At 37.2% G+C, this 10207-nt stretch overlaps 1 protein-coding gene across 3 annotated transcripts in view; it reads left to right on the top strand.

Moving 5' to 3' along the window:
* TRPS1 (trichorhinophalangeal syndrome I) overlaps positions 1 to 10207 on the top strand; it is a 311159-nt gene that overhangs the window by 76654 nt on the left and 224298 nt on the right. The gene's annotated exons all lie outside the window — the stretch shown is intronic.

The raw sequence follows: 10207 nt of genomic DNA, 5'->3' as shown, positions 1-10207 counted from the left end.
GAATAAAAACAAAGCAGACATTATTAGATAAGCAAAGACCCGAGGAACCTAGATAAATTTGAATAAATATATCCTGCCTCATTATGTAGTTAAACACGTGTTAACTTATTATACAATAATAAAGAGATTGGCACAAAAATGTTGGAGATGGGAAGACTCAGGGAGAGAAGTGCAAAAGTTAAAGGCAACAAAGGTAAATACTGCTTTATACACAGTTCTGCAACAACAGTGATCTATGGATACACGCTCAGGCTGAACAGGAGTGGGAGGGAGAGTGGGTGTTTACCCACAAATAGTCCAAGATTTGACATAGGATATTGGTACATGGGTATTCATCTTTGTCTCAAATATACATGAATGTGGTGGAGCATGCAGGGGCAAAGTTATGAAAACTTCTTAGACATAACCAAACACCAGAAGGAAATGAGTTGCTGGATCTGGGGGCGGACCATAGTCTTGGGGATACCATGGTCAATTGGCATACATAGTCCACAATGATTATATTCTACATCCTCCTTTGGTGAGTAGTGACTGGGATCTTAAAAGCTAATGAGCAACCATCTAAGAGGCAACTATTGGTATGTCAATGTCCAAAGGAAAGGAGTGATTAGAAATAGAAGACACATGGAAACTATTAATCCACTGGATTAATGAACCAAGGGGACATACATCTCCATGACCCTGAGACGAGAAGAACTAGATGGTGCCCAGCCAGCAGTACCAACTACTCAGAAAGTGATCACATTAGTAGGTCCTGGATAGAGTTGAAGAAAATGTGGATCAAAACTCAAAATAATAAAAAAAAAGACCAGGCTTATGATTGGATAGAGACTGTGGGCTTTGGTCTGGAACTGAACTTATCCTTGTGTCTCAGTCTTCAGTCAAGCAATAGCTAGCTTTGTAATGGGAACATCAGCATTAGTGAAGTATACTCACCTTAGAACAAGCAACCATTTGAGACTGAAAGGGCAGAATTTTTACCCAAGGAAAAAGGTCAGAATGGTTGAAAAGAAGCAGGAATAGAAACAAGAAACACAGCGAGGAAGTGTGAAAAGTGATGTTACATTGAGGTCATGAAATAAAATGTGTAAGATTTGTTAAATGTAAAACTGATGGTTTTTCTCTGTAAACTTTCAACCACTTCACTAAAAAAGTTAAAAAAAAAATAGGTGGGTGGGCCAGAACTAAGATGTAGAAATGCTATTTTGTAAGTAAGAGGATTTTGAAAGGAAGATGATAAGGAATAAGGTTTTTAAATGTCCTTGAATTATATAGAAAGTTAAAAACCATTTTTGCGTATATGCTTGGGAATATTTAATGCTGGTGGTGACTGTGTGCCGTGGAGTCGGTTCCGACTCATAGCGACCCTGTACAGGGTTTCTGAGGCTGTAAACCTTTACGGGAGCAGAACGCCTCATCTTTTTTCCGGCAGAACCGCTGGTAGTTTTGAACTGCTGACCTTGTAGTTCGCAGCCCAATGCGTAACCACTACACTACCAGAGCTATTTAAGGCTAGCAAGTAAAAAAAATAAGAAAAGAGTATATAACTTCCAAAGCAGTATAGGAGAAAAATGGAGGACACTCACAAGGATAAGCACTAGATTGCTTAACCATAAGGTCAGCGGTTCAAACCCACCAGCTGCTCCTTGGAAACGTTATACCGGGTCACTATGATTTGAAGCGTATTCGATGCGACTTAGCCACCACAAGACAAAGATGATTTTTAAAAAATCTTAATGGATACATGTGAGCTAAACTGTACAATTAAGCAATATTATTAGATTACATTCAGAAAAGAGAAAATTCAGTTCTACCTCTTTCCAGAATGCTCACCCCAAATATAACTCTATACTGAGTTTGAAAGAAAATAATAGATTGAAGTATACCAGCCAATAGAAACCAAAGGAAATATTGAGACAGCTTTATTACTTTCATACAACATGGACTTTAAGACAAAAACATATGAGAGAAAGAAATGCAGAATCATAACATGACAAGAATTTTAATATATCAAAGAGTTCTAAATAACAAAATACAAATAATTATAAACATTGATAGAGAATTACAAGGAAGTATGAGTAAACTACAATCACAGTGGGAAATTTTATGAAACTTCATTGCATATTAAAGGTCACAGAGGCAAAAAATTCTTCAAGATGTAGCAGCCTTCAACAACAAATTAGCAAGTTTGATTTAATGGAATTGTATGAATTCTGCACCCAATAATCAGAAAATACATAAGCTTTTCAAATAGATATAGAATATTTATAAAAATATACATATTATACCACAAAGAATTCTAATTTCAGAAGTCAGCATCATTGGGAATGATAAGTCCAGTTAAGTTAGACCTCAGTTAACAAAAAGAATAGACGAAGTAACACAAGGCAAATACTAATGAGGTCACTTTACTAATCTTAGTAAACAGACTGAGACAAAGGCATTGTAAGGGGTGGAAAGGACTTTGGCAAGTGAATTTGGTAGTAAAGTTTGGCAGTACTGAATGCTTATATTCCCATCGACTGTCTGATTTCCCTCCTCAGGAGAAAACCTTTTGCATGGGTGCTCTAGGAAACCTGTACAAAAACATCCACAGCAGTCGTTTTTTGAAAGAGCAAAATAAACCCAAACAAAAATCGATCAAAAGTGAAAACAAACTAGCAGCAAACATTTATCCACATGAGACTAATTACACTGTAGACTTTTTTACACAATAAAATATCAGGCAGTAATGAATTTGAATAAATGACAGTTGAATACAATATGAATGAATGGATTGTACAAGTTTCATTTTGACTGAATAAAAATAAATGGAAGAAGGTTATTTGCAGATATAAACAAAACAAACTACGTACATATATATGTATATATACATTAATATGTGTATTCATATGCATATATTCAAGTATAACACACTCACAATATGTTGTTGTTATTAAGTGCCATCAAGTTTTTCCAACACGTAGCAACCTTGTGTAGGCTTTCCAATGAGGGGCTGATGGGTTTATTATCCTACAGCACCACATAAACAATGTATATGTTGTTGTTGTTAAGTGCCATGGAGTCGATTGCAACTCACAGTGACCCTCTATAGGATTTCTGAGCCTGTAAGTCGTTGTGGGAGCAGAAAGCCTCATCCTTCTCCTGCGGAGCTGCTGGTGGACTTGAACCTCTGACCTTGTGGTTAACAGTCCAGTGTTTATCCTATAGCACTACCTCATTCCATATATATTAGTATGTGTATATGTTTAATATATATATGTTGTTGTTAATTGCCATGGAGTTGGTTCTGACTCATAGCGGCTTTTTATAGGCTATATGGGCTGGTGACTTTTATTTGCTGGCCTTTTGGTGCTCATCCTTTAGTGCCACACCAGCCATTCCTGGTGTGGAGTTGTGCAGTAAGCTCTGGATTGCTAACTGCAAAGTCGGTGGATCAAACCCACCAGCTGCTCCTCAGAAACCCTTTACAGGGTAGATATGAGTTGGAACCAACTCAATGGCACTTAATGATAGCATATACACACACATGCACACATACACATATATATGAGGGGGCTTCAAAAAGTTTGTGAAAAAATGACATTATCTTTTAATTCCATTTCCACCAACTTTTGAAACCCCATTAGATGTTAATATATGTATAAGTATAGAAATACATACACCATTCAGGTTGATGGTATGTACTTGGCATTGTGTTATCCAGGATTAGACACAGTGGAATGGGGGGAGCACACATTCTATGATTATACTTCAGTTTTCATTTTGTTTGAAAACCTAGATATGATGTACACACACTTTTATATGTTATTAAAATCATGTGATAAAATTTTAAACCAAGAAACTAGGCATCAGCTTACATCAATATATATATCCAACAAATACATGAATATATGCTCAGTGTTGTTGACAAGCAATAATGCTACAATTATTGTCTGCTTACAGCTATTCAATATTTTCATTCTTGGCCAGAATGTTGAAATACATGCATTTTTGTTATGGCTTATGTGATCACAAGCACCTGTTCTTTAGGAGACTTATGAAGCTATTTTTGAACTTTTAGACAGTATTGGTATCTTTTAGATAAAAATATGTAAACTCTGAATGAAGAAAGGAACAGTGCATATAGAGTTGGTCAAATTAATGTAGGTACTGCTCAGTCTCAATCTTAAAATAGCTCTGGGAAAGAACTTGGACTGTGTGCTCTGCTAATTCTGAAAAATAGATTTTTATGATAAGCATTTAATTATCAACACATCTGAGAAAAGCAAGAAAGCAAGTACACAGTGCATTAGTCCAGAGCATCTAAAAGGATGAGGTGCACTGAGATTTGTGTATGCTGTGTGTCATGTTCTTTCAAATAATACCTAATAAATCAGTTACTTGTCATCATTTTAAATGGACATAACACTTCCAAGTTAAAAATTCTCGTATTGAGACAAAGGTCCCTCGACTCCTATGATCCATGAAGGAAAGAGTGCACAGTTGTAGAACCTTTCTTTTGTATGAGGTGTTCTGGTGGTGCAGTAGTTAGAACTCAGCCACTAACCAGAAGGTTGATGGTTTGAATCCACCAGCCTCTTGGTGGGGAAGATGTGGCAGTCTCCTCTTGGAAGTCCTGTGGGGTGGTTCTACTCTGTCTTGTAGAATTTCTATGAGTCGGAATCTACTCGATGGCAGTGGGTTTGATTGGTAGCTTTGGTTTTGCTTTTTGGTATGCTTTATTTTGTAGATTTTTCATATCTAATAATCAGATGTGAGGTGTACATTTCAGATAATGTTTTGTACAAGATACCTATGAAGAGTTGGATAAGATGAATTTTTATCTCTAATTTCTATTTCATAATATAAATTTGGCTTGTTTGCTTTATATTTTATGGTAAGACTTCTATTCCTCTTTTTAGCATTTGGAAATTTCATCTTTATTTGAGTGAACTTAATTAGAATTTATCATGTATCATGCTGGACTGCAAAGTTGGTTTAATCCACAAGGTCAGTGGTTCAAGCTCACCAGAGACTCCTTGGAAACCCTATACAGGGTCGCTGTGGGTCGGAACCGACTTGATGGCACTTAATAACAACAACACATCAGTTTTATTTCTTCTACTTGAAGGAAAAAGCAACCCCCCCCCCAAAAAAAAAAAAAAAAAAAATCCCGACTCAAATGAGTAAATACGAACATTATTTCAATTTTAAAATGTGGAACAAATTGACTGAATAGAATTTTATTTATTAAATTATGTTTTGCAGACTGCTTCCATAACAATCAATATTATACATATTCTGAAATCAATCTATTTTTTAAAAAAATAGGTGAATATTATGTTTCTACCTGTTAAAAGATTATTTTAATTATCCACCTATAATTTAATTTTTGTCTTTGTCCCTTGAATATTCTTTTCATTTACTGTCATGTCACCATTTTACAGTATCATGCTTCTCGAGTGCCACACATTGTTAGACCTTAATACCCATAAAGGACATGTTATGAGGTTGGTAGGGGTTATGTGTCATGGGGTGGATTCCAACTCAAGAGTGACTCTGTGGAGGGGTTCAGAGGCTGTAAATCTTGACAGGAGCAGAAAAACCTCATGTTTCTCTTGAGAAGTACATATTTATAATATGCCTAACTTTATTAAGATGTCAGAATTATTGAAAACTATATTTAATTTTGAACATCTTCATTTCCCCCTTTTCTGCGATAAATTTTCTGTAGTGGTGGTAGGTGTGTGTTACTAAGTTGTTTCCAACCCATGACGATCCTGTACAGGGCTCCTGAGGCTGTAAATCTTTACGGGAGCAGAAAGCCTCATCATTGTCCCCTGGAGGGACTGGTAGATTTGAACAACTGGCCTTGCTATTTGCAGCCCAGCTCGTTATCTGCTATACTACCAGGGGTCCTAATTTATCTATAGGTGTTTGAATCTAAAATTACCAAAGATTACCAAAGATAATTGATAGGTATTTCTGGTTTATTCATTTACTTTGGTGTTCCGTTTATTTAGTCATCGAAGAAGTAAAGCTTAGGTTAAACCTATTGAAGAAGTAACAGGTTTACAAATGATGGATCCATACGTGGACGTTAGCGTTTAAAAGGGACAAACAAAGCATCTCTCAGAGTTGTACTTAACATATATTATGTGGGCTGATTTATTACAGAAGTAGAAACAGAAATATTAGAGTAAATGAGTAAATGTGTAGCGTCTTTTAGTTGATTTTTTAAAGTGTTCCTCAATCACTTTAAATTATGAAAATGGTTTATAGTAATCACTACTAAAGAATGAAATAGTCCTACTAGTATAAAAGGTACTGTGCTTTGAAAGATAGATGGATCTGAAATTAGTGTTGCTTTGGTCGGTTCCAACTCAGACGGACCCTGCACAAGGTTTCGGAAGTTGTAAACCTTTACAGGAGCAGAAAGCTGCATCTTTTGCCCACAGAGTAAATGGGAGATTTGAACTGTGACTTTGTACTTAGCAGCCCAGATCCTAACCCAGTATGCTATCAGGGTTTCCTAGTGCTCTTTGTTGTTGTTGTTGTTAAGTGCCTCTGAGTTGGTTCTGTTCTGACTCACAGAGATCCTGTATAGGATTTCCAAGGAGCGGCTGGTGAGTTTGAACTGCCAGCCTTGTGGTTCAAACCAATCTTGCGGTCCAGTGCTTTATCCCACAGCGCCTCACCAGAGGACATGAAAATTCAGTAAAATAGGTCAAAGAATAAAGTAGCTACTCGCACAGAAAATGTAAGTCACTGAAATGGAGTATCAACCAGTCTGTCTTTTTAACAACTTGATGTAGCTTTGCCTGGAGACAAAAGTTGATTCAGCTCTTTCTTTAAAGTCTGCTGTAATTCATTTCGTCAGTGTTCCAAATATTTTATGAGGCAGAAGTAAACAATTATTATTCATTTTTTAAATCTGAAATTCAAATTTAGCTGGGTCCTCTGTAATTTATCTCACAACCTTTTGTTAGTGAGACCTACAGAATGATAGCCTATTCCTCTGAAGTTGCGTCATCAGTGTTTGCTCCTCAGTTGTTGTTAAGTGTTGTTGAGTCAGTTCTGACTCTTAGCGACCCTGAAAGATTTCAAGGAGTGGCTGGTGAATTTGAACCACGAACCTTGGGGTTCAAATTGACTTCGCAGTTCAGTGGATCATCCCACAGTGCCACACTAGGCCTCTGCTCTTCAGGTGTTGTTGTTGTTGTTAAGTGCTGTGGAGTCAGTTCCAAATCAGAACAACCCTGTATAGAGTGTCTGAGAAGCAACTGGTGAGTTTGAACTACCGACCTTACGGTTCAAACCGACCTTGAGGTCCAGTGCTTATCCTGTGGTGCCACACCAGGACTGTGCTCTTCAATTAGGAGAGACAGAATTTAAGTTAATGTAAAGCGCAGTTTGTAGTATCTTGCAAATTAGTTTGGCTTCAAGTAGCCAGAAGTTTTATAGCTTTTAAACAAGGAGTTCATTCAGGGAGCTACTTAAAATATGACATCTATAAAATATCTGTACCTTTTTAATAGTTCTCTGTTGCTGTATAACTTTACATCTTAAATCTAGTGTCCTGATCATCCTTTGTTAGTAAACCGATAGTAGTAATAATGTGGATGTTAAAGAGATATGTGAGTTTTGATCTTCACCTTAAATTAATTACAGTGTCGCTGGAAAGAAGGATATACACAAGATTTTAATGTATAACAATGTGTGGAAAATCCAAGAGGACAAAGTTTTAGTATAGCTCTCTGGATCTCTTCTTGGATTGAGTCATTTGCAAAGGCTTTAGTGATGAAGGGGTGGTTAAGGTGGATCTTGGGAAATGAACTCCGTGAACATCTGAGGTTTTTATATTAATGCTGATAAAATAAAATGCTTTTAGTAAATTAGAGAGTCCAGCAATGTAGTTTTGCAATGATTCAACTTTTATTCTTGAGTAATGTTTCTTGTCTGGAGAAAGATGAGGCTTTCTGTTCCCAAGAAGATTTAAGGCCTCAGAAACCCTATTCAAGGTTGCTGTGAGTCAGACCCAATTCAACAGCACTTTAACAACAACAACAACATTTCTTGTACTCAGACTGGAAATAATAAAATTTTATTTTGGATGGTCATGGATTGTTAATTATTACTGAGAGGATGGTCTACGCCAGACAAAGCCTTTGTCTCTCAGGATCCAGTTCCCGAACTAGATGATAGCATTGCATCAGTTATTAAATTGCATACGTGAGAAAGGAGTCATTCTCCAATATAAAAAGTATTGTATTATGCGCTCTGCTGTTTTGTGTGCATTTACTGAACTCTGCGTCAGCTTTTTTGTGTGTGAGAAATGGAGATGGAAATAAATATATACTTTGTGTGACTACTGTGAAAAAATAATAGTACTGGTGTGGCACTGGAGGATAATAAGCACTTGATCTCAAGTTGCTGCTCATTGGAAACCCTATGCAGGGTCCTATGAGTCAAAACCAATTTGATGGCACTTAACAACACCAATACAATGGGTATTGGAAAGATAGTCATCAAACAATAACGTGAAAAGTGAGACTACTTGGAAGTCCTGGGGTTTGGATTTAGGTTTGACAATTTCTTATTTGTGATTTTAACTGATAAAGCTGTTACTTTGAACTTTCCAAGATGTGTGATATTGTATGTGTTTAAAGAGGGAAAGTGATGTTGTTCAACATATTCATTTGGGAATGCTCTATGAAGTGGTAAGAAGCTCTGGTAGCGTAGTGGTTACGAATTGTGCTGCTAACCTCAAGGTCAGCAGTTTGAAACTACCAGCTGTTCCGTGGGAGAAAGATGAGGCTTTCTGCTCCCGTAAAGATTTACAGCCTTGGAAACCCTGTACAGGGTCGCTATGAGTCAGAACCGACTCCATGGCACATAACTACCACCACCACTATCAAGTGGTAAGTATATATGCTGAGTGTTGATTTCAAGCTAACACATAACCCATCTTGATACTATTTCTGACCATTGTTATACAATTAGTGTAATTTGATGTATGATTTGGAGACCCATAGCATCAGCATCATCTGGGAACTTGTAAGAAATGCAGAATCCTGGGCTACACTCCAGACATCCAGAATCAGAAACCAAATTTTAACACAGTCCCCAGGTATTAAAGTTTGAGAAGTGCTATTTTAAGATGTTGGTATACTTTACTGTGGAGTGCTGGTGGTTCTATAGAATAAGCACTGATGTCACAAGGTCAGAAGTTCAAACCCACCAACTGCTCATTGGTTGAAAGATGAGGTTTTCTGATCCCCTTAAAGATTTACAGCCTCGGAAACCCTATGATCTTCTTGGTAGGTGCCATCGAATTGGTTCCGACTCATAGCGACCCTGTATAGAATTTTCTAGGAGCGACTGGTGTGTTTGAACCACTGAGGGTGTGGTTGGCAGTCCACTGCTTATCCTTCCATGGCACACTGACTCTGTGCAAGGTCTCTGTGAGTCGGAACAAACTAGAGAACACCTACTATCAACAACATAAGTTGCTGAAAAGTTTGTGTATTTCCAAGCTATTGAAAGTAGAGTAGTGTTGTCTATTTCATATGTTCTGTATCATTTATTTTGGACTGATGTTATAGCAAGAAGGGAGTGCTTCTGTTCTACAGACCATGTAGCAAAATACTGTCTCTGTTTCACCTTGTGGTGATCAACGTCTTGAAAGACAGAGCAGGCTAGCCCTTTACTGCTTAATTGTCAAGCTTTGCTCTTCTTTCATGAATAGTAGTCAGACCCATCATCTTAAGATTGTGAATAAATAAGATAGTAATGTCATTACCTGGGTTTTATTACAGTCTTGGGAGGTGAGGGATGTCTTTTGAGTTTATTCATTAAGTTGCTTTAGAATCAAGATGCAGCTAGCATTGTGGCTCGGAAACACTGTCTCGGCATCAATGTCACCTGAGGGCCTTGTTATGAATTCACCTTCTCAAAAACAAAACAAAACAAAATTCATATTCTCGGATTAAACCCGGAGGATTGTGATTTAGTAGGTCAAGGAGGCGGTGCTGTAATCTGTCTTGATATAAAGCCGTTAAGGTTGCAATGCTGCGCACAGCCTGTTTGTAAACCATTGCTGTAGGCAGTCTCTTCACTATTAGATTTCTTTTTGCCCACCATGTTTTCATTTTCCATGTTCTCAATCATATCTTTTGTTTTTGTAGAAAGTTCAGAATTTAAGCAGCATAGAAACATAAAACAT

Source organism: Chrysochloris asiatica, unplaced genomic scaffold, assembly GCF_000296735.1.
Source record: "Chrysochloris asiatica unplaced genomic scaffold, ChrAsi1.0 scaffold00001, whole genome shotgun sequence".
Classification (NCBI taxonomy): Eukaryota; Metazoa; Chordata; class Mammalia; order Afrosoricida; family Chrysochloridae; genus Chrysochloris; species Chrysochloris asiatica.
Note: the sequence above shows the minus strand (reverse complement) of the source record. Positions and strands in the feature narration are given on the sequence as shown.